Below are 23,738 nucleotides of genomic sequence, written 5' to 3' on the forward strand. Positions count from 1 at the left end.
CTACTTGTGCTCTCTCTCTGTCAAGTAAATAAATAAAATCTTAAAAAAAAAAGATTTCTTGTAGACAACAAGTTTTACCATAGAAAGTTTGAAAAATTAGCTCAACATCACATGTCTAAATAAATAGAAGACCAGATGTCCAGAATTTGGCTGGTGTGCTTTCTCCTATATTATGCTAGGGAGACTTTCTTTCCTTCAGCTTCACTTACTAAAAATAAATTGAATACTCTCTCTATGTAAGGCACTTTATTAAACACTAGGGAGTAATGCTGAATAAGATGAGATTCCTATTTCTCAGTCTCATGGAACACAGAAATCAGAGTGTTTTAAGGAAAAAATAAAACGAACCTGTAAATGCTTATGTTTTAATGTTAAAACAAAAAACTGTGTATGATAATGCAGAAAAGGGAATAACTAATTCTGATGGCACAAATGGTAAAGTTCCACAGAGGAGGTGACAATTGAGCTTTAAACAATAAGAAAAAGGGGGGAAACATTTGAAACAGAATGAACAAAATAATAGAGATTTGGAAGTACTAAAAGTACTTCACCTAATGAGGCTGGAGGTGGAAAGGATGAAATATAAGGCATAACGGTGGTCATCTCAGTTAAGGATAGGATTTGAAGAGACTTAATACTGTAGAAAATGGAGAACTATTCAAGATTTTTTATAAAGAAGTGATACATATTTAAAAATGCAATACTTGACTGATGGTAGCTTGCAAGGAAGAGAGACTGCAGTCAGGCAGAACAGTTAGTATGCTACAACAATCTTAAAAGTTAGAGACAAGGAAGGCCTGAACTAATAGGAACTGGAAAAAGAATATTTAGAAGAGCCATAATAAATGGTTCTATGACCGTGCTTTGGGAAGGAGGGGTAAATGTTATGATGAGATTTCAAGTTTGGTTATGAGGGTAAGTGGGAATGACATTAACTAAGATAGCAATAAAGGGACAATTTGGAGGGAAGGGTACTTAATTTGGTTCTGATGAGGGAAATGTGAGATCCCAGCAGAATATCAAGGGGTGATTCCAGTATGTAACAAAAAGAGGAGTCTGGAATTTGGGAGAGAAGGGTTTTTCACCTTGTGTGATTGAAACTCTATACATATGGAACAGTAACACCCCATTTCCTCCTCCTTCCAGCCCCTGGCAACCACCATTCTGTTTTCTGATTCTATGAGTTTGATTATTTTAGATACCTCATATAAGTTTTTGCCTTTTGTGACAGTCTTATTTCATTTAGCATAATGTCTCAAGGTTCATTCATGTTCTAGCATATGACAGGATTTCCTTCTTTTTAAAGGCTGAGCTGAGTAATATTTCATTATATATATGTATTCATTCATCTGTTGATGGACATTTAGGCTGCAGAAGCTATTGTGAATAATGCTGCAATGGACATGGATATGCAAATATCTCTTTGAGATCTTGCTCTCAATTCTTTTGGATATATACTCAGAAGTAGGACTGCTGGATCATATTGCAGTTTTACTGTTAATTTTTTGAGGAACTTCCTTACAGTTTTCTATAGTAGTTGCACCATTTTACAATCCCACCAGCAGTGCACAAGGGTTCCAATTTCCCAATTTCTCCACATCCTTACCAACACTTGTTATTTCTGTTTTTCTTTCTTGTAGTGGCAGTTTTGATTTGCATTTCCCTTATGATTAATGATACTGAGCATCCTTTCACATGCTCAGTGGCATTTGTATATCTTTGGAAAAATGTATATTTCAAGTCCTTTGCCCAATTTTTAATTGCTTTTTGTTGTTGAATTGTAGGAATTCCTTCTATATCCTAGAGATTAACTCATTATCTGATACAAGGTGTGCAAATATTTTGTCCCATTCTATAGGTTGCTTTTTCATTCTGTTGATTGTGTACTTTGCTATGCATAAGTTTTAAAATTTAATGTAGTCCCATTTGTCTATATTTGCTTTAGTTGCTGTTTTTGTGTCGTATCATTGCCCATTCCAATGTCATGAAGCTTTCCTCTTATGTTTTCTTCTAGTTTTATAGCTTTAGATCTTATGTTTAGGTCTTTAATCCATTTTGAATTAAATTTTTGGTATATGGTATAAGATTAAGGGTCCATCTTTAATTTTTTTGCATGTGGATATCCAGTTTTCCCAACACCACTTGTTGAGGAGACTATCCTTTCTCCATTGTGTAGCTTTGTTGGCACCTTTGCCAAAGATCATTTGACCATATATGTGACAGTGTATATCTGGGCTTTCTATTCTGTTCCATTCATCTATATGTTTGTTTTTATGCCAGAACCACACTGTTTAGATTAATATATCTTTGTAGTATGTTTGAAATCAGAAAATGTGAGGCCTGTAGCTTTGTTTATTCTCAAGACTATTTTACCTATTTAGGGTTCTTTGATTTTTTTTCACTGAATTTTAAAATGGTCTTTCTATTTCTGAAAAAAACGTCTTTGGGATTTTGATAGGGATTGCACCAAATCTTTAGACTGCTTTGGGTAATATGAATATTAACAATATTAAGTCTTCCATGTCATGAACAAGAGGATGTTTTTCCATTTATTTTCGTGTCTTTTAGAATTTCTTTCAGCAATATTTTATAGTTTCAGTGTACAAGTCTTTTGCCTCCTTGTTTAATTTATTCCTGAGTTTTTAATTTTTGATACTATTGAAATGCGGTTGTTTTCTTAATTCCTCTTGGATTGTTTATTGTTAGCATATGAAAACACAACTGATTTTTTATTATTGAGTTTGTATTCTGCAACTTTGCTGAATTCTTTCATTCTGACAGTTTGCGTGTGTGTGTGTGTTTGTGTGTGTGTGTGTGTGTGTGTGTGTAATCTTTAGGGTTTTCTTTTTTTTAAAGATTTTATTTATTTATTTGAGAGAGAGAATGAGAGAGAGAGAGAGAACATGAGAGGGGGGAGGGTCAGAGGGAGAAGCAGACTCCCTGCTGAGCAGGGAGCCCGATGTGGGACTCGATCCTGGGACTCTGGAATCATGACCTGAGCCGAAGGCAGTCGCCCAATCAACTGAGCCACCCAGGAGCCCCATCTTTAGGGTTTTCTACATATAAGATTGTGTCATGTGTGAACAGAGATCATTTAACTTCTTCCTTTCCAGTTGGATGTCTTTTATTTGCTTTTCCTGCCTAACAGCTCTGATTAGAACTTCCAATATCATATTGAATAGAAGTGGTGAGAGCGGGTACTCTTGCCTTGTTTGTGATTATGAAGGAAAACCTTTCAGTTTTCTACTGTTGTGTATAATTTACCTATGGGCTTTTCATATATAACTTTTATTATGTTGAGCTAATTCCTTTCTATTCCTATTTGGTGAGGGTTTTTATTAAGAAAGGGTGTTGAATTTTGTCAAATGCTTTTTCTACATCTATTAAGATGATCATGTGGTTTTTGCTCTTTGTTCTGTTAACGTGGTGTGTTCTGTTTATTGACTTTTTTATGTTGAACCATCCTTGCATCCCAGGGATAAATCCACTTGTTCATGGTGTATAATCTTTTTAATGTGCTGTTGAATTTGGTTTTCTTGCTGAGGATTTTGCATCTACATTCATAAGAGATATTGGTCTGTATTTTTCTCATAGTATCATTGTGTGGCTCAGGATAATGATGGCCTCAGAAAATGAGTTATTAAGCGTTCCCTCTTCTTCAATATTTTGGAAGAATCTGAGAAGAACTGGCATTAATTATTCTTTAATTGTTTGGTAGAATTTACAGTGAAGTCATCTGGTTCGGGGTTTCTTGGTGGGAAGCTTTGGGTTACTGATTCAATCTGTACTAGTTGTTAAGCCTGCTTGAATTTTCTACACCTGCATGATTAAGTCTTGGTAGAACGTATGTTTCTAGAAGTTTATCCATTTCTTCTAGGCTATCCAATTTGTTGGAATATAATTATTCAAAGTAGTCTCATAATCTTTTCTTATTTTTTGTGGTCTATTTTGAGTCTTCTCTCTTATTCTCAGTCTAGCTAAGGGTTTGTCAAATTAGCTAATTTTTTTATTTTTTATTTTTTAAAGATTTTATTTGTTTATTTGACAGAGAGAGAGATAGCGAGAGCAGGAACACAAGCAGGGGGAGTAGGAGAGGGAGAAGCAGGCTTCCTGCAGAGCAGGGAGCCCAATGTGGGACTCGATCCCAGGACCCTGGGATCATGACCTGAGCCGAAGGCAGACGCTTAACGACTGAGAAACCCAGGCACCCACATTAGCTAATTTTTTTAAAACAACTCTGTTTTGTTGATTTCTCCTATTGTTTTTCTATTCTCTATTTCATTTATTTCTGTTCTAATATTTATTATTTTCTTCTTTCTGCTAACCTGGGGATTAATTCTTTTTTTTTTTTCTAGTTCTTTGAAATGTACCATTAGATTACTGATTTCAGGTCTTTCTTCTCTTTTAATGTAAGTATTTACTGTTATAAACTTCCCTGTATTATTGCTTTTGCTGCATCCCATAAGTTTTAGTGTTTTGTTTTGGTTTTCATTAGTCTTAAGATATTTTCTAATTTCCTTGTGATTTCTTGACTCATTGGTTGTTCAAGAGTGTGTAATTTTCCACATATCTGTGATTTTTCTAATTTTCCTACTGTTACTGATTTCTAGTTTCATTGCCTTGTTGTTGGAAAAGATACTTGGTAGATTCAACTTTCTTAAATTTGTTAAGGCTTTTTTTTAAGGTCTAACATTTGATCTATCCTGGAGAACGTTCTGTGAATAAGTATAAGCAGGATATGTATTCTGCTGCTGATGGGTGCAGTGTTCTGTGTATATCTGTTAGGTCCAATCATTTTATAATGTTGTTCAAGTCCTCTGTTCCCTTGCTGATTTTGTTTGGTTATTCTATCCATTATTAAAAGTGGTATATTGAATTACACTATTATTATGTTACTTTCGATTTCTTCCTTCAATTCTGTCCATGTTTGCTTTGTATTTTTGGGTACTCTGATGTTAGGAGCTTATGTATTTATAATTGTTATATCTTTCATTGTTATGGAATTGACTATTTTATCATTATATAACATGCTTCTTTGTTTCTTATAACAGTTGTTTTTGACTTAAAGTCTATTTTGTCTGATATAAGTATGGCCACTCCTGCTCTCTTTTGGTTACCATTTACATGGAATAGTGTTTTCCATTCTTACACTTTCAGCCTATGTGTGTCTTTATATTTAAGGTGAGTCTCTTGTAGTTGCATCTTATTTTTTTTAAATCCATCCAGCCACTCTATGTCTTTTGATAGGGGAATTTAATCCATTTACATTTAAAGTTAGTACTGATAGGGAAGTACATACTATTACCATTTTAAAAATTGTTTTCTGTTTGTCTTGTAATTATTTTGTCCCTCTTTTCCACTCTTGATGCTTTGCTTTGTGTTTCATTGAAATTTTTGTATTGACCTTTGATTTCTTTCTCATTTCTTTCCTTGTATATTCTGTAGGTATTTTGTGTGTGTGTGGTTTCCTTGGAACGTACATAAAACATCTTATAGTTACAACAATCTATTTCAGCTCATAATAACTTCAATCAGATACAAAAACACTACTCTTTTACATATTCCCACTCCCACTTTATATTAACTGATGTCACAAACCACTCTTTATATACCATGTATACATTAACATAGTCTTAAATTTATTTTTTGATTTTACCTTTTAAATTCTATACCAAAATTAAAAGTGCTTTACATACCATTATTAAAATATTGTAGAATTCTGTATTTGTCTATATATTTACCTTTGCTGGTGAGTTTATATTTTAATATGCATTTGTGTTGCTGTCTGATGTCCTTTTGCTTCAATCTGCAGGAGTAACTAGCATTTCTTGGAAGGCAGGTCTAGTGGTGATAAACTCCTCAGCTTTTGCTTATCTGTGAAAGTCCTTGTTTCTCTTTCATTTCTGAAGGATTGTTTTGCTGGAAATAGTATTCTTGGTTGACAGTCTTTTTCTTCCAGGACTTTGAATATATCATCCTACTCCCTTCTGGCCCATAAGGTTTCTGCTGAGAAAACCACTGATAATGTGAGGAAAGCTTCTTTAGACATGAGTTGCTCTTGCAGCTTTCAAGATTTATTTATTTTCCACTTTTGACAGTTTGTCATGTCCCTTGGTGTGGGCCTCTTTGGATTCATCCTTTTTGGAATATTTTGAGCTTCCTGAATTTTGATGTCCATTTATTTCCTTAGATTTGGGTAGTTTTCAGCCATCATTTCTTCATACAAGTTCTCTCTCTCTTCTCCTCTGGAACTCTCATGATGCTTATATTGGTTTGCTTAATGTTGTTCTATAAATTCCTTAGGCTTTCTTCACTTGTCTTCAACTTTTTTCACTTTGCTCCTCTGACTTGATAAAATTCAAATGATATTTCTTCAAGTTCTTTCTTTTGCTTGATTAAGCCTGCTGTTGAATGCTTCTAGTGAATTTTTCAAGTCAGTTATTCTTCAGTTCCATAATTTCTGTTTGATTCTTTCTTAATAGTTTCTACATCTTTGTTGATATTCTCATTTTGTTCATGCATTGTTCTCCTGTTTTTTGCATAGCTGTCTATCTGTATTCTCCTGTAGATCATTTAGCTTCAAGAAAATTACTTCTAATTCTTTGTTAGGAAATGCATAGATTTCTGTTTCTTTGGGGTTGGTTTCTGGAGATTTACTTTGTTATTTTTTTTTTAAAGATTTTATTTATTTGAGAGAGAGAGACAGAGAGAGCATGAGCAGAAGGAGAGGGAAAGGGACAAGCAGACTCCCTGCTGAGTGGAAAGCCCAACACAGGGCTTGATCTCATGACCCTGAAATCATGACCTGAGCCAAAGTCAGACACTTAACCAACTGAGCCATCCAGGCACTCTTATTTTGCTCATTTGATTGAGCCATATTTCTTCGTTTCTTCATGTACCTTGTGATTTTTTTTCTTCTGAGTTTTATGCATTTGGGAAAACAGCCACATCTCCCAGTCTTTATAAATTGACTTTGTACAGAGGAAGACTTTCACAAAACAGCCCAGCTAGAGATTCTGAGGGTTTCATGACTTCTCTTGGATGTGCATGTAATTTTCTAATCAGAGGTTTGTTGGTTTCTTTTTCAAGAGTCCATAGTCTCTTGTTTCCCCTGGTATCTGCCTATAGCACTGTAATCTCTCTGGTGCTGCAGTAGTAAGCCACCTACTCTTCTTTAATCTCAGTGTCCCCTTGGCATCCAAAGTATGCCAACTCAAGCACCCTAAGTCAAATGAGACAGAAACCAATCCTTTGGATAGGCCTCCCCCTGACCTCTAAACTGGACTGCTGCATATACATGCTGTGCTCTTTTCTCTTCTACCTAAGGAATGAGCTGGGAGTTGAGTGCCTTTTCCCTGTAACAGTGAACCATGTCAGCTTCTGCACTATTTCAGACTCTCCAGTGTCACTGCAAGGTGCCACTGCTCTCACTTGCTTTCAGTGGCCCCCAGGCACACAAACTATGCTGATTTCATCAGCACTCCAAGTCAGATGAGACAAACCAGTTCCTTTGGTAGCCTTCAAAAAACTGAAACGTTGGATGCTGATTCCACTCTTGTCTCTCCTTTTCCCTCCAGTGAGAAGTTGCAAGCTGGGTGTTCTCTGATGACCATAGTGAGCTGTGCTGACTTAGGGGGAGCAGAGATCATAGGTAAAGTGAACATACTCTTCTTTCCCATTTTAAATGACCTTTGCTTGTCTTATTCTTGGCTTTGCACTCACCTGGGGTTTGCAATTTATTAACTGGTTTGTGGAGTTCTCACAAAGGTATTTTGCTCCATATACTATTGTTAAGTTGGTATCTCTGTGGAGAAAAGAGGGGTGGGACTTCCTATTCCATGATTGATTGATTGATTTTTTCCTATTCCATGACTTATTAACTTAATGTTTTTAGCTGTACCAGATAAAATATTGACAATTAAGAGGCTAAAAAGATTGACTAAAAGTAATAAATGAGTCACAATTTTTCATATGAAATAAAACAAGATCAAATTTAAATTGAAGGTAAATACTGCTTATGAAATTATTAGGTTTCACAAATAAAAAAAGAAAAATGTTTGAGAACTTGGTAAATAAACTACATGAAGATATATGAAAAAATCTGATTTACTTAGGAGATTAGATGAAAAGGTTGAGAAGGGCAGTGCTTATAAATAGTAAATCTTATAATAAATATTTATGGAAGTGAATTGCTAATTATCTTTAGTTATGTAAAGAAAAATTGAAGAAGTGATGATAAGCAGTTGTCTTATCCAGTAAGTGCCAATCAAGAGGGTAAGGGATTAGATCACAGCAGGAGAGAATTAGGAAAATTTTTCTAAAAATAAGAACTACAAGAAATTAACATACTTCTTCAAGGACTATTTCATAAATCTCTTAAGAATTTCTTCTCATAAAGAAAAAAAAACTTCATTTTTTTCAAGGTGGGGTGAGGGGCAGAGGGGAGAGGAAGAGAGAGAATCCCAAGCAGGCTCCACACCCAGCACAGAGCCTGAGGTGGGGCTCAATCCTACAACCCCAAGATCATGACTTGAGCCAAAATCAAGAACTGGTCACTCAACTGACTGAGCCACCCAGGCACCCCGAAAACTTCATGTTTTTGGTGCAAGAAATTTAACTACAAGACTTATCTATCTAGGATAAGTTGAAAAGCATAAGACTAGAACCAAAAAGTATGATAATATACTTTAGGCAAAAGGTTGTGAATTTGGTGACAGTAGTGAGAATGAATGAAGGAATAATAAGGGCCAGAATGAAACATGAAATAATTTAAACAGAAGGAGCAGTTAAGAAAAAACAGTATTGGTAACAAAAAGATTAATGCTTTTGCTAATGTTTATTGTTTTCCTTCTCTGCTCCCATTCTCTTTTCTTACTCTGGATGTTCTGTCGTCACTTCCTTGCTCTGCTTGCCCAGGGTTTTCCTTTCATTTATTTACTCACTCACCAATTCATCCCATTTACTGAGAGATCCTGGGAACAGTACGAGTGCACAAGACAGATGAGTTACTGCAAGGAGCTTAGGGGGGAGTGGAGGGAATAAGTGGAGAAGGCAGAAAAGCACTCTACTGTAAATGGGCTTGCAATAAAGTATGAGAACTACAGAGTACTAGAGGAGAACATAAGAGAGACACTTTGTTCAGATTTGGAAGGTGACAGAAAGCCTTTTTCTTAACTGCTTCTTCTGTTATATTTCCTTAATTTCCATAATTTTTCCTTAATATGTCCTTAGTATTTGTATTGGGTTTGTTTGTTTGTTTATTTATTTTAGAGAGGGAGAGAGAGAGCAGAACCATAAAAAAATCATAAAGTTCAGTCGATTAGTGTAAGACTAGCAAACTTTTACACATAAAGTAGGAAAAGCAAAGTCTTATAGAAAGTTAGGAGCTGCAGATAAACTAAATACCTAAAATTTTTCATTTAACAGTTCTGGTAAGAATTTTAATGAATATTTATCTTATTTGCATCCCAATGAACCTGTTCTATTATATAATGAATGTCTCCAACAAAATAGTAATGTCTTCAAGTAAACATGTCCTTAATATAAAATTATTTTAAAATTAAAAGTCCATTAGAGACCTAGATAAATGTGCCATTCTTTGAGAACTGGCAAAACAATTTGGAAAAAGAGTGGTTTGAAAAGGAAAGTGATACTGAGTCAGTTTTAAATCCAGCCATGGGAAATCCCTTACTTGAATAGTGTCTCAACTGAATCATTATTCTAGTTTTTTGCTGCTAAAGTAGTAAAATCTCTTAATTCATTCAAAGGAGAAAGTCAATTCTGTTTTTATATAACCCAAAACCTGAAGCCTCTATTTTACTTACTATATAGTTTGTTCAAATAAGAATCTCCAGAAATTAGCATACAATTTTATACATAGTTAAATGAAGAAGGATGCCTTCTTTTAGGCACCAAGTTAGGGCGCAGATAAATTATTTTGCATTTTAGGGATATTTCTACCTAGATAAGTACTGTTGGCTATTACATTATAGTCAGAATTGAAATGACTTTACTATTTTATGTCTTTATCAACACAACTTTTGGATATTTGTACATTTTCACAACTTTATTAATCCAGAAAACTACTGCCTGAGAAGATAAAACTTGCAAATACTTTTATTATTAATTCTAGGAACTTCTTGACCCATTAATTCTTTTTTTTTAAATTTTATTTTATTATGTTATGTTAATCACCATACATTACATCATTAGTTTTTGATGTAGTGTTCCATGATTCATTGTTTGTGTATAACACCCAGTGCTCCATTCAATACATGCCCTCTTTAATACCCATCGCCAGGTTAACCCATCCCCCCACCCCCTCCCCTCTAGAACCCTCAGTTTGTTTCTCAGAGTCCATAGTCTCTCATGGTTCATCTCCCCCTCCAATTTCCCATTCACTTTTCCCTTCCTACTATCTTCTCCTTTTTTTAACATATAATGTTATTATTTGTTTCAGAGATACAGGTCTGTGATTCATCAGTCTTACACAATTCACAGTGCTCACCATAGCACATACCCTCCCCAATATCTATCACCCAGCCACCCCATCCCTGCCACCCCCACCACTCCAGCAACCCTCAGTTTGTTTCCTGAGATTAAGAATTCCTCATATCAGTGAGATCATACGATACATGTCTTTCTCTGACTGACTTATTTCGCTAGCATAATACTCTCTAGTTCCATCCACGTCATTGCAAATGACAAGATTTTTTTTTAAAGATTTTATTTATTTATTTGAGAGAGAGAGAATGAGAGATAGAGAGCACGAGAGGGAGGAGGGTCAGAAGGAGAAGCAGACGCCCTGCTGAGCAGGGAGCCCGATGTGGGACTCGATCCCGGGACTCCAGGATCATGACCTGAGCCAAAGGCAGTCGCTTAACCAACTGAGCCACCCAGGCGCCCACCAAGATTTTTTTTTTTTTTTACGGCTGCATAATATTCCACTGTGTGTGTGTGTGTGTGTGTGTGTGTGTGTGTGTGTGTGTGTGTATCACATCTTCTTTATCCATGCATCTGTTGATGGACATTTTGGCTCTTCCCATAGTTTGGCTATTGTGGACATTGCTGCTATAAACACTGGGGTGCACATACCCCTTCAGATCATTACATTTGTATCTTTGGGGTAAATACCCAGTAGTGGAATTGCTGGGTCATAGGGTAGCTCTATTTTCAACTTTCTGAGGAACCTCCATACTGTTTTCCAGAGTGGCTGCACCAGCTTGCATTCCTCCCAACAGTGTAGGAGGGTTCCCCTTTCTCCGCATCCTTGCCAACATCTGTCATTCCCTGACTTGTTAATTTTAGCCATTCTGACGGGTGTGAGGTGGTATCTCATTGAGGTTTTGATTTGGATTTCCCTGATGCCGAGCGATGTTGAGCACTCTTTCATGTGTCTGTTGGCCATTTGGATGTCTTCTTTGGAAAAATGTCTCTTCATGTATTCTGCCTATTTCTTGATTGTATTATTTGTTCTTTGGGTGTTGAGTTTGGTAAATTCTTTATAGATTTTGGATACTAGCGCTTTATCTGATATGTCATTTGCAAATATCTTCTCCCATTCTGTCGGTTGTCTTTTGGTTTTGTTGACTGTTTCCTTTGCTGTGCAAAAGCTTTTTATCTTGATGAAGTCCCAATAGCTCATTTTTGCCCTTGCTTCCCTTGCCTTTGGTGATATTTCTAGGAAGAAGCTGCTGTGGCTGAGGTTGAAGAGGTTGCTGCCTGTGCTCTCCCCTCTAGGATTTTGATGGATTCCCGTCTCACATTTAGGTTTGAAAGACCCATTAACTCTTAAATAGCATCAAAGATAGGTACATACGAAGACCTTTTAAAGCCTCACCCTCAAATCCTTACACTGGAGGTGGCTTGAGTACTGCTGTGGTACAGAGGCCTTTCCCAGGGAGTGAGGCATGCTATGGCCACAGGGCTTGGTCTCCACACTTCTTGTTGTGGGGGACTGGCCTACTGCAGGGCTGGGAAGTGGCCTGGCCTGCCTGGCCCTAGGGTCTGGCTGGAAAAGTAGGAGGAAGGGCAGCTGTGAGGTGAGGGGTACCTGGTTTCTGGCACAGCAAATCATACTAGTTCCAAGTTTCACAGTAATATGCTGGTTTCATCTCTGAGGCACGAAAATGCAAAAGACATCTGTGTAATAAAAATTCCTCCAGAGATGAAATATACAGATTACTTTGTGACTGAGAGTGGAATCTCTACCAGATACTTACATGTCATAGCCTACTTCATTGTGAAAATGTACAAATATCTAAAATATAAATGTGAGCCTCACATTAACATCTAAAGGAAGACAGATTGGAAGACTTAATATTGTTAAGATGGCAATACTACCCAAAGCAATCTAGATTCATGGTTACACCTCTCAAAATCCTGATGGCTTTTTTCCTTTTTTTTTTTCAGAAATGGAAAAGCCAAACCTCAAATTCATATGGAATAGCCTTTAAGAGTTAAAAAACAATATTGAAAAAGAACAAAGTTGGAGGACTCTCACTTCCCAATTTCAAAAGTTACTATAAAACTACAGTAATCAAAACAGTATAGTAACTAGTATAAGGATCAAAATATAGATCAATGGAATAGAACTGAGAATCCAGAAATGAATCAACATATTTATAGTAAATTGGTGGTTGCACAACACTGTAAGTGTACTAAATACCAATGAATTATTTACTTTAAAATGCTTTATGTGAATTTCACCTCAATTAAAAAAGATTGAAAGAAAAGGACACTGATGACTGGCTCTGTGTGGACTTTGGCAGCCATAGTAATTCATTTTGTTTCAGAAGCCAGAGAAACCTATTAATTAGAGAAATTATATACCCTGTATTCCTAGGATAGTTAGTTTAGATATCATCTGAAACATTACCTGAAGACTTCATTCTTAGAATAGAAGATATGTCATATCTGACTCTAGTGGAATTTGAGTAAGAATGAAGTGAAATGAACTGCTTTAGACATCTCGGATTGGAATGACTTGCTTCTCTGAAAAATATAACTCCTTATCTCTGCCTAGTTGTTTAGGTTGTTGTTAACACAACCCTTTCTACTCTCTGGGTATGCATGCTGATGCCTGAAGATTATAGCTAAATGAGCTACCAAAAATCAATGTGTTGAAATCACAATTTTAACATGTCTTTATTCCTGGAGATCCCTGCAGGATTTCCTGGAGTTAGCACTGGCCCTTTGTTCAACTTGAGCTTTGCTCGGGTTTTAATTGATTTTGCATATATGCAAATGTTATTCTGTAGAATAAGGCCAAAATTAAAAAGAAAACACCCCCCCCACACACATAATCCTTACCTTGCTGCGTGCACCAATCCTAAACTATCTTATCATGATTTTACCCAATTCTAATCAAACTGCCACGATGAAAAACTCAACTTAAACCTAGCTTCAAAATATCATAAACACCTCAATGTTGAACTCATACTGATATGCTAACAAGACTTTGTTAAGGCAGGGCTCTCCTCTAATATGAAAACTTATTTGTGGGGAGCCAGCATTCAACAGTCATAGAGGCCGTAGGGAGACCCAGTCAAGACTGACTTCCTTCTCAACAAAGCCCAAGACCCTTGATTTGATAACAGCAAGCTTCTCTGAAGACCTCTGAGTTTCCTGCTTTGGGGAATGGGAGTATCTCTAATTACCACAATGAAATAAGTCTCACATTAGCTTGAACTCTTGCCTTTTCTTTGAACTCTCCAACTGCTAAGTTTATTTTGTCTCCTAAGAATAAAAAAGGTTTTTTTGGACCTCTTTGATAATCGGATCAGATATGAAAAAGCTTTTAACCTTGGTGGAAATGTATCTTATTCCCAACAACATTACTATCTGTCTTGTCTATTCTTATCTTTTTTTTTTTTTGTTATACCTCTGTAAAGGGACAATTCATGTGGAAAAAGATGGACATAGGCACCAATAAATCTATTTTGCAAACGGGCCTCAGGAATGGAGAGGGTCAGGTTTCTTCTTAAAGTGGTGTCCTCTGGATAAACTTTGCCCTGGGTCAACATCTGAGAATTTTCCTTCTTCTTGTTTTGTTAGTGACAGTCTGGCTATTGGAGAAAGCTCTCCTTCAAACCTTTCCATGTTCTGGAATTCTAAATATGTCAATTTGTAGTGTGACAACCCAGCCATTGGGTTGGGAAGTCTGACGCGTGAGGTGCCCAAATAACACTTTTGGCTGGCCTATTCACAGGTTCTCAAGTTTGTCTTAGTCTAAATCTAAATCTATCTCCCTTCCAGACCAGATTCCTACTTCTTCCATGTATTTATGCTATAACCCAAATTTGTGCACTTATCTTTAATTTCACCAAGGATAATTACAGTGGCACTCTGGGGAACTTTCAATTTAAACAAAATTGTTTGAGAGGCACTATAGGACAAAAAAGGAACAAAATTCTAAACATCCAATGGGCTGGATTTTTCAGTTATATGAGGGAATATCCAAAAGAAATTCAGATTCCAAAACTGCTTCCAAAAAATTCCTTGGCCAAGGTAAAATAAAAGTGTGAAAAATTTTAAATAATGCCTCTTTAAATCCTCCGAAACCATATCTCGAACTTAGTGGATTTTATCCTACTATTTCTCTTTCTCCATCCTATACTACTCCATTTCCTTCTGCTCCATCTCTCCCTCTGCTCCACTCCTTTTCCCCTTTGGCTGGCCAGAAACTTCTAAAGCTCACTTACCTCTTAAACTTCCTTCAGAACAGAAAAAAAGCTCCCTATGGTTGACTTTAAGACCCATTCTTCCTCTAAACTGAGAGTCTTTAATGATTTTCCAAAGCCTAGAAAGGATAGCACTGGGTATTATATGTAAGCGATGAATCACTAAATTCTACTACTGAAACCAATAGTACACTATATCTTAACTAACTAGAATTTAAATAAAAATTTGAAAAAAGAAAAAAGACAAACCACTAAACCTAAAAAGGACAGAATGAAATTTGCAGAGAAAGAATAATTTTAAGAATATATAATCCAGGGCTTCCATATCTGAAACAATTAGCTCATATGCAGTAGAAGCTTGAGATGCAAAGAATTCCATGGGAAAGGCAGAAAAGGAAGAACCTGAATTGCATAAGAAACCAGAGGGGTTTAGAAAACCTATAAAAGTTGGTCAAGGTCTTTTGGAGGTGTCCTGAGAAAGTAGATTGGGCTCTGATTCAGTCTTACAGCAAAGAAAGGATGAGAACATTGGAGACTTCAGGGAGAGGCTCTTTAACACCTTTAGACAGCACTCAGGAACAGACCTTAAAGCAGATGTGACTCCTAACTCTCTTCTAGTTTTTTTATAAACAGTCTTAAGACAAAAATAGAGGATTTTGAATGTAAGCAAAAAACTAATATGGGAAATAATAACATTGTCAGACTTCTAGCGCCTTGTGAAATATTGAGAGTTTTACAACAACAACAAAATAAATTGATGGCCTTACAGATAATATAACTAGATGCTCTTATCAGGATCGGTAAATCCTAAAAGAAGGAATCTGTTGATAAAGATACTTATAAATACTATATATAAAAAGGACATTGAAAAAAGAACTACTTTATCTTAGTTAAGAAACTAAAGGAAAAAAAAATGAAGTGAGTTAATGAAGGTGCTCTGAGGGAGAACCGAGTGCCCAATTTTTTGTTCTATCCTTAAATTCCCAGAGAGAAATTTCTCTAAATATTCAAGAACAAGTTTGCAAAAAAATTTTTTTTTACTGATACAGGCATACAAGATCAACCTTAAACTCTACCACTGTTACACAATCTCTCCAATGCAGTAAAAAGTTACTTATTGGTAGGTATCTCTAATAATCCTCTGATAGTTCCATTTATAACCATGCCCCTTAGATATTTAACAGAGGAATATTCTTCCCTCCTCTGTGATAACTGCTAACTTGATAGGAGTGTACTGTATAAGTGAAATTGCTAGATTAAATATTCTCCTGATTGTCTCTTCCTTGAAATCCCTGAGAATTCTCCTATTTGTAATGAGATTATAGCTAATTTGGATATTGATTTACCAGTACCTTTGTGTCTAAATCAACTCCAAATGGAAAATCTCAAGGAAATGCCAGAACTTTTTCATTTTGTGGGCAAAAATTCAACTTATAATATAAGAATTACAGGGGCTGAAAATATTAAGATTCAAATCAGGCACCTAAACCTCTACCCCAAAGTACAAAATACTCTTAAACCAGAAGCTAAAGAAGCACTAAAAAGTTATTAGGTCAAAGTAAACAGAGAAAAGATTCAAGATATGCTGTACTTCTTTTTTTTTTTAGATCTATTTATTTGAGAGAGAGAGCGTGTGTATGTGAGAGAGAGAGAGCATAAGCAGGAGGGACAGAGGGAGAGGGAGAGAGAACCCCAAGCAGACTCTGCACTGAGCACAGAGCCCAGTGCAGGGCTGGATCCCATGACCCTGAGATCAGGAACTGAGCTGAAACCAAACGCTGAATGCCCAATTGACTGGGCCACCCAACTGCCCCATGTTGTACTTATTCTTCTAATACTTCTATCCTCCCAACCAAAAAGCCCAGTGGGTGGAGATACAGATTTGTTCAGTACATCAGGCCTATAATAGAACAGTCATATCCCACTTTCATATAGTACCAATCCCCAAAGCTCTTTTATCTTCACTGCCTCCTGAGGCTGCATATTTGACGGTGTAGATTTATGTTGTATTTTCTTTAATGATCCTTTGGGTCAAAATAGTCAATATTTGCCTTCTCCTAAGAAAATCAACAATTTACCTGGATTGTTAAGTTCCAGGGGTTTCCTGAAACACTCTCCTACTGTTCACAAGTCCTCAACCAGGACCTAAAGGACTACATTTCCCTTGGATTCTACTCTTATTCAACATGTGGATAACATTTTGTGTTCCAAAGATGGAGTGAGCTCTCAGACTGTTTCCATCTGTCTACTTAAACTGTTTTAACTCACAAAGAGAATAAAGTTTCCAAAGAGAAGTTACAATTTTGTCTATAAGGTCATTACCTAAAATATGCTTTATCTCAAGGAAGTAAATTCCTGCTCCTGACAGTATGGACTTTACGAAACTTTCCCATGACAGTATCTAAGAGATAATGAAAAGGATTCCTGAGTCTCACAGGCTTATTGCAGGCAGTCAGTTTTCAACTTTTCTGAAATTGCCATGCCAAAATAAGACTTAACCTTAAGTTCTTGGAAACTGAACCTCTTCCTTGGATGCCAAACATGAACAGGGCTTTTGTGAGTTAAAATTAGCTCTTCAATAACTTCCCACCTTATTATCATAAAACTTCATCCCTCGAATATGATTGTTTGCCAGAGGCAAATCTGCCCAGGTGGCAGAACTCAAGTTAGCACAACGGAGGGTTCAGTTAGCTATGGGTAAGAGGGTTAATATATGCACTAAGAGTAGATAAGCTTTGGGGTTACTTCACAATTTTGAATTGCTTTGGAAACAAGGTGGGCTTTGACCTCAGCAGGAATCCCAATTAAGAATGGTTAGCAAGGGACGCCTGGGTGGCTCAGTCAGTTAAGCGGCTGCCTTCGGCTCAGGTCATGATCCCAGGGTCCTGGGATCGAGTCCCACATCGGGCTCCTTGTTCGGCGGGGAGCCTGCTTCTCCCTCTGCCTGCCTCTCCCCCTGCTTGTGTTCTGTCTCTCTCTCTCTGACAAATAAATAAATAAATAAATCTTAAAAAAAAAAAGAATGGTTAGCAATTTACAGAACTTTTAAGTGCTCTAATGCTTCTTGAGGAAGTGGCTATTATAAAATAGGAGCTCAACAAAGGGAGATAATATAGAGGCTAAAGGAAATCCTTTGTTAATCATGCCAGACCAACAGCCTTCACTAAGATTATAGCCATAGAATACCCCAAGGACCAAGTCTTCGGTTTAAAAGCCTCTATTACAGAATGCCAACAATCAGCTCCAGAGTCAGAAAAGAGGTACTGGGAGAATTCTGAATGTAAATTGACTATTAGTTATTTAGTAGCATTGAAAGACCTGAAATGTAATCTTGTAAAAATTTTACATGAAATTACACACCAGTGAAAGAACAAATTTGCCAATGTACATAATTAATATTGATAGGAAAGCTTTACTATATTTCATCTGTCACCAACATAATCCTGGTAAAAACTAAGGGTGGAACATGGACAAATGCCCAAACCTCAGGGCCCCCTTAAAGACCTTCAAATGGATCATATAACACTACTCTCTATAGTGGGTTTTGTATATGTCTTGGTCATTCTTTGCTCGTTCTTGGGATGTTTGAAGGCTTTTCTGTCAAGAAAACGCTAACAGTAGCAAAATTTTCTTGATTTTGTGTACCCATCCTGGGGAATACTGACCTCTCTAGTAATGGAGGCATCCATTTTACTGGGCCTATTATTAAAGAGTTTTGTAAAGCCCTGCCACTTAGTAAAATACGTATCGCCAGTCTCACCCCCGATCTTTAGGAAAGGTAGAGAGAACAAACATAATTTTGAAAATTAAGTTAGTTAAATTCTTAAGAGACTGTTGAACTTCCATGGTCTAAGGTATTATCTTCAATGCCAATGAGATCAAGTCTTTCTGGGGTTCATCAGGTCTCCCCCATGAACTAGTAACAAGCCAGTCCATACATCTAGGAATATCATACCTTTGATTCTAAATTCCACAGGTGCAAGCAGATAGAGCAAAATATTGCATGGGATTATTCCTGCTATCTACCAAGTCTTATAAATAGGTATGAGCTGTCTTTCCTCAATACCCTTCTAAACAACCATTGCATGACCTAAAACCCAGGGACATGGTCTTTTTTCTAAGAGACATCAGGGAACGGCAGCTCTGAGGCCCACTGGAAAGGACCTTATCAGGTACTATCAGCAATGAGCACAGCAATAGAACCCCAAAGATTTGATCCCTGTACTCATGTCTTGAAGAGGAATAATACATTCTTGAGTTTATGGAAGATCTTAAGCTGGGGTGTTTTTAGGAACCCTGTAGAAGCAGACAGTTCTCTGAAAGAGACTCTTCTACCCAAAACCTTTGACCACATGAAATGCAGAGACCTTCTACCCAAGATCCATAGAACAAGACAACTGATTGCCAGGCTTTAATGTGTGTTCTTTGGTTCTTTATTTTCGTTGTTGTTCCCACCCACCTCTAACTTCCCCTCCTCAGTTTAAGGATTCTCTTAACTGTGTCATCTATATTGCCCTATTCTTAATATTGCTCTTTACTTCCTTAATCATTCATTGGTATGTGTCTAGTACCCAGCTATTATTTACTTGTGAACTAGCTAAAGCATACAACCAAACTGGTTTTATATACATTTTTCTTTGATAGCCATCCAGATATTTTTGGTTCCACATCCTTGTAATGAATCAGTTGCTTTCTTGGGTAACTGGATTCAGCTATTAGGTGACTTTTTCAGATGACAAACTATATAATAGATTAGACAGATGGAAATCCAAAACTCCCTGTAGATCATACCTAGATGAGAAGGTTCTCAGGGATTTTTTGGTGGGAACTAGCTTTTGTAACCAAACTTTAACAGAAATAGAACTTGCAAAAGAACTAGGAAACAATGATGTATTATTTGGATGCTGCCTCACTTTTATACAGCTTACAAGTAAGGCACTATATATAAATCTCTTTTGTTTTAGATCTACAAATAATCTCAATACTTTACATTTTATTATTGGCACCAATTTACTCATGACTAGTGGCTCCAAAATGTTATAACATATTTGCTAAGCACAGAGGGGTATATTGACTAAAATTAGATCATTGGGTACTCCCCAATGACTGGTACTGCATTTGTGGTACAAAAGCTTGCTGGCTACCTGCAAACTGGACAGGAAGGTACTATCTTGGTAGGTTGATGGCTGCCTTCAGTAAAGTCCCCATCATCATCCACAGTCCATTTTAGCCCATCTGTCTCTTTTCTCAGAAAAAAAGACTGTTGGATAACTTAATTTTTAAAAAAGTAGGAAAAATGGGTTTTGATTTAAGAGTCAAAATCCAGTGGAGCACTGGGTGTTATAAGCAAACAATGAATCCTGGAACACTACATCAAAAACTAATGAGGTACTGTATGGTGACTAACATAAACATGATAAAAAATAAGTTAAAAAAATAAAAACTCATAACTACAAAAAACAAAAAAGAGTCAAAATCCTCCATACTGTTTATTCATAGTGGCTGTACCAATCCTACCAACAGTACACATGGTTCCCTTTTCTCCACATCCTCTCTAGCATTTGTTATGTCTTATCTTTTTGATGATGACCATTCTAACAGGCATGAGGTGATATCTCATTGTGGTCTTGAATATTTTTCCTTAAGGTTACTAAATGTTGAGCGCCTTTTCATGTACCTGTTGGCCATTTGTACATCTTCTTTGGAAAAATGTTTATTCAGGTCCTCTGTCCACTTTAAAAACTGGATTATTATTGTTACTTTTGTATTGAGTTGCATGAGTTCTTCATATATTCTGGATATTAACCCCTTATGAGATACATGTTTTCATTTTTTCCCCATTCCATATTTGTCTTTTCATTTTCTTGATAGTTTCTTTTGCTGTGCAGAACATTTTTAGTTTGATGTCCCATTTAAATTTTTTTTTTTTATTTTGTTGCTTATCCTTAGGTGGCATATCCTAAAAAAATCATTGCCAAGACCCATGTAAAGGAGCCTTTTTCCTATGTTTTTCTCTTGGAGTTTCATGGTTTCAGGTCTTACATTTAAGTCTTTAATCCATTTTGAGTTAATTTTTGTAAGTGCTTTAAGACAGGTGTCAATTTTCATTCTTTTTCACATATTATTCAATTTTCTCAGCACCATTTATCTCAAAAGACTATCTTTTCTCCATCAAGTATTCTTAACTCCCTTGTCAAATATTAATGGACTACATATACATGGGTTTATTTTTGGGTGCTTGTTTCTGTTTCACTGGTCTATGTGTCTGTTTTAATGTCAGTACCACACTGTTTTGATTACCATAGCTTTCTAATACAGCTGGAAATCAGAAAGTGATGCCTCCCTCTTTGTTCTTCTTTCTCAGGATAGCTTTGGCTATTTGGGGTCTTTTGTGGTTCCATATACATTTTAGGATTTTTTTTTCTACTCTAAAAAATTCCACTACATCTGTGTCTTTGGGATAAATACCCAGTAGTACAATTGCTGGGTCATAGGGTGGCTCTATTTTTAATTTTTTGAGGAACCTCCACGCTGTTTTCCAAAGTGGCTGTACCAACTTGCATTCCCACCAACAGTGTAAGATGGCTCCCCTTTCTCCACAACCTCTCCAACATTTGTTGTTTCTTGCCTTGTCAATTTTTGCCATTCTAACTGGTGTAAGGTGGTATCTCAATGTGGTTTTGATTTGAATTTCCTGATGGCTAATGATGATGAACATTTTTTCACGTGTCTGTTAGCCATTTGTATGTCTTCTTTGGAGAAGTGTCTGTTCATGTCTTCTGCCCATTTTTTGACTTGATTATTTGTTTTTTGGGAATTTACCCCAAAGACACAGATGTAGTGAAAAGAAGGGCCATATGCACCCCAATGTTCATAGCAGCAATGTCCTCAATAGCCAAACTGTGGAAAGAGCTAAGATGCCCTTCAGCCATCAGAAAGGATGAATACCCAACTTTTACATCAACATGGATGGGAATGGAGGAGATTATGCTAAGTGAAATAAGTCAAGCAGAGAAAGTCAATTATCATATGGTTTCACTTATTCATGGAACATAAGGAATAGCATGAAGGACATTAGGAGAAGGAAGGGAAAAATAAAGGGGGGGGGAAATCGGAGGGACAGATGAACCATGAGAGACTATGGACTCTGAGAAACAAACTGAGGGTTTTAGGGGAGAGGGGGTGGGGGGATGGCTTAGCCTGGTGATGGGTATTAAGAAGGGCACGTACTGCATAGAGCACTGGGTGTTATATGAAAACAGTGAATCGTGGATCACTACATCAAAAATTGATGTATTGTATGGTGACTAACACAACATAATAAAATCAAATTAAAAAAACAAACAAACACCAGGGGGGAAAAAGTACTCTGTAAAAAATTCCACTGGAATCTTGATAGAGATTGCACTGAATCTATAGATCACTGTAGGTAGTATGGATATTTGATTACTATCAGTTCTTCTACTCCATGACTATGGGATACCCCTTCATTTATTTGTATCTTCCTCAATTTCTTTCAACAATGTATTATAATTTTCAGTATAGAGGTCTTTCACCTCCTTGGTGAAAATTTATTTTGGCTAAATTTATTCCTAAGGTTTTTTTTTTTTTTTTTTGATGCTACTATAAATGGGATTATTTTATTTCTTTTTCAGATAATTCACTGTTATTATTTAGAAATGCTACTAAGTTTTGTAAGTTAATTTTGTACCTTAACAACTTTACTGAATTCATTGATTAGTTCTAACAGTTTTTGGTGGAGTCTTTGGGATTTTCTAAATATAAAATCATGTCATCTGCAAATAGAGACAATTTTACTTCTTTTCTAATTCTGATGTTTATTTATTTTTTTTGCCTGATTGCTCTGGTTAGGACTTCCAGTACTATGTTAAATAAGAGTGGTGAGCTGTCTTGTTCCTCATCTTAGAGGAAAAATTTTCAACCTTTTACAACCTGGCCTTGTAAAATGAGTTTGGGAGTATCCCCTTTTCTTCAGTTTTTTGGATGATTTTGAGAAGGATTGGCATTAATTTTTCTTTAAAGGTTTGGTAAAATTTACCAGTGAAACCAACTGGTGCTGGTTTTCTTTGTTGGCAGATTTTTGATAACAGATTCAATCATCAGTCATCCAACAACAACAACAAAATACAGGAAAACTTATGAAGACTGAAACAACTTCTTTAGTAGTTGATTTACTATTGTGATTCCTTAGTGAAGGTCTGTGTTGATTGATTGATCACACCCTCAGATGTCAGGCTGAAGACTGGCCGTAAGGAGAACCTTGATACCTGAAATCATCTATAACCACACAACTTACTCTCTTATTAGCATGACATTACTATTCCATTGTCTTTATTAACATAACTTCACTATTCCAGAAAACCCTCCCTTATAAGACAGAAGTTGTAAATAACTTTATTACTACTCATTCTAGAAACTTCTTAAACAGAAAGTATCAAAAGACAATTTACAGACCAAGACTCTCAGAATCCCTTGCCTTGCTGTGTCCATGATTCCTAGATGATTATATATGATCCTTATTTAATTTTAATTAAGCTCCATATTAAAAGATCTGCTTTAAATCAAACTTCAAAATCTCATAAATATCCTGCATTTGCATTTCCTTTTCTGAGAAAGTTTTAGTTGAGACTATTCTTTATTCTAGTGGTATTTTCCCATATCATATATGATATAAAAATTTATAAGAAATATATATTTGATCACTCAGATAAAATATATTTCTCAGATATATTTGGTCTTCAACCACAGTTCCTAAAAATACCTCAGAGCCTTAAGATGAAATGAGTATCTTATTATTAATTATGGTGACTTTTGGACACCAACCAAGGGCAGGAGACTGACTGCCAGGAGGATCAACCATGTGATTAGAGGGTTGGAACTTTCAGTCCCACCCCTCAACCTCTGGGGAGGGAGAGGGATTGCAGGTTGAATCAGCCAGTTGCCAATGACTTAGTCAATCATGACTATGTAATGAAGTCTCCATTAAAAACCCAAGAAGAAGAACTTTTTGGCCCTTCTTTTATGGAGAGCTTCCAC

At 36.3% G+C, this 23,738-nt stretch overlaps 1 protein-coding gene and 1 pseudogene across 3 annotated transcripts in view; one reads left to right on the forward strand and one right to left on the reverse strand.

Annotated features, from left to right (window-relative positions):
• The window catches only part of GPHN (gephyrin), a 626,989-nt gene that overhangs the window by 131,808 nt on the left and 471,443 nt on the right, over positions 1-23,738 (reverse strand). The gene's annotated exons all lie outside the window — the stretch shown is intronic.
• LOC148163871 (mitochondrial assembly of ribosomal large subunit protein 1 pseudogene) lies at positions 11,910-12,939 on the forward strand (annotated as a pseudogene).

The sequence above is a fragment of the Eumetopias jubatus genome, unplaced genomic scaffold, assembly GCF_037043125.1.
Source record: "Eumetopias jubatus isolate StellerSeaLion01/CBP00866 unplaced genomic scaffold, mEumJub1_p1.0 scaffold_7, whole genome shotgun sequence".
In the NCBI taxonomy this organism is placed as follows: domain Eukaryota; kingdom Metazoa; phylum Chordata; class Mammalia; order Carnivora; family Otariidae; genus Eumetopias; species Eumetopias jubatus.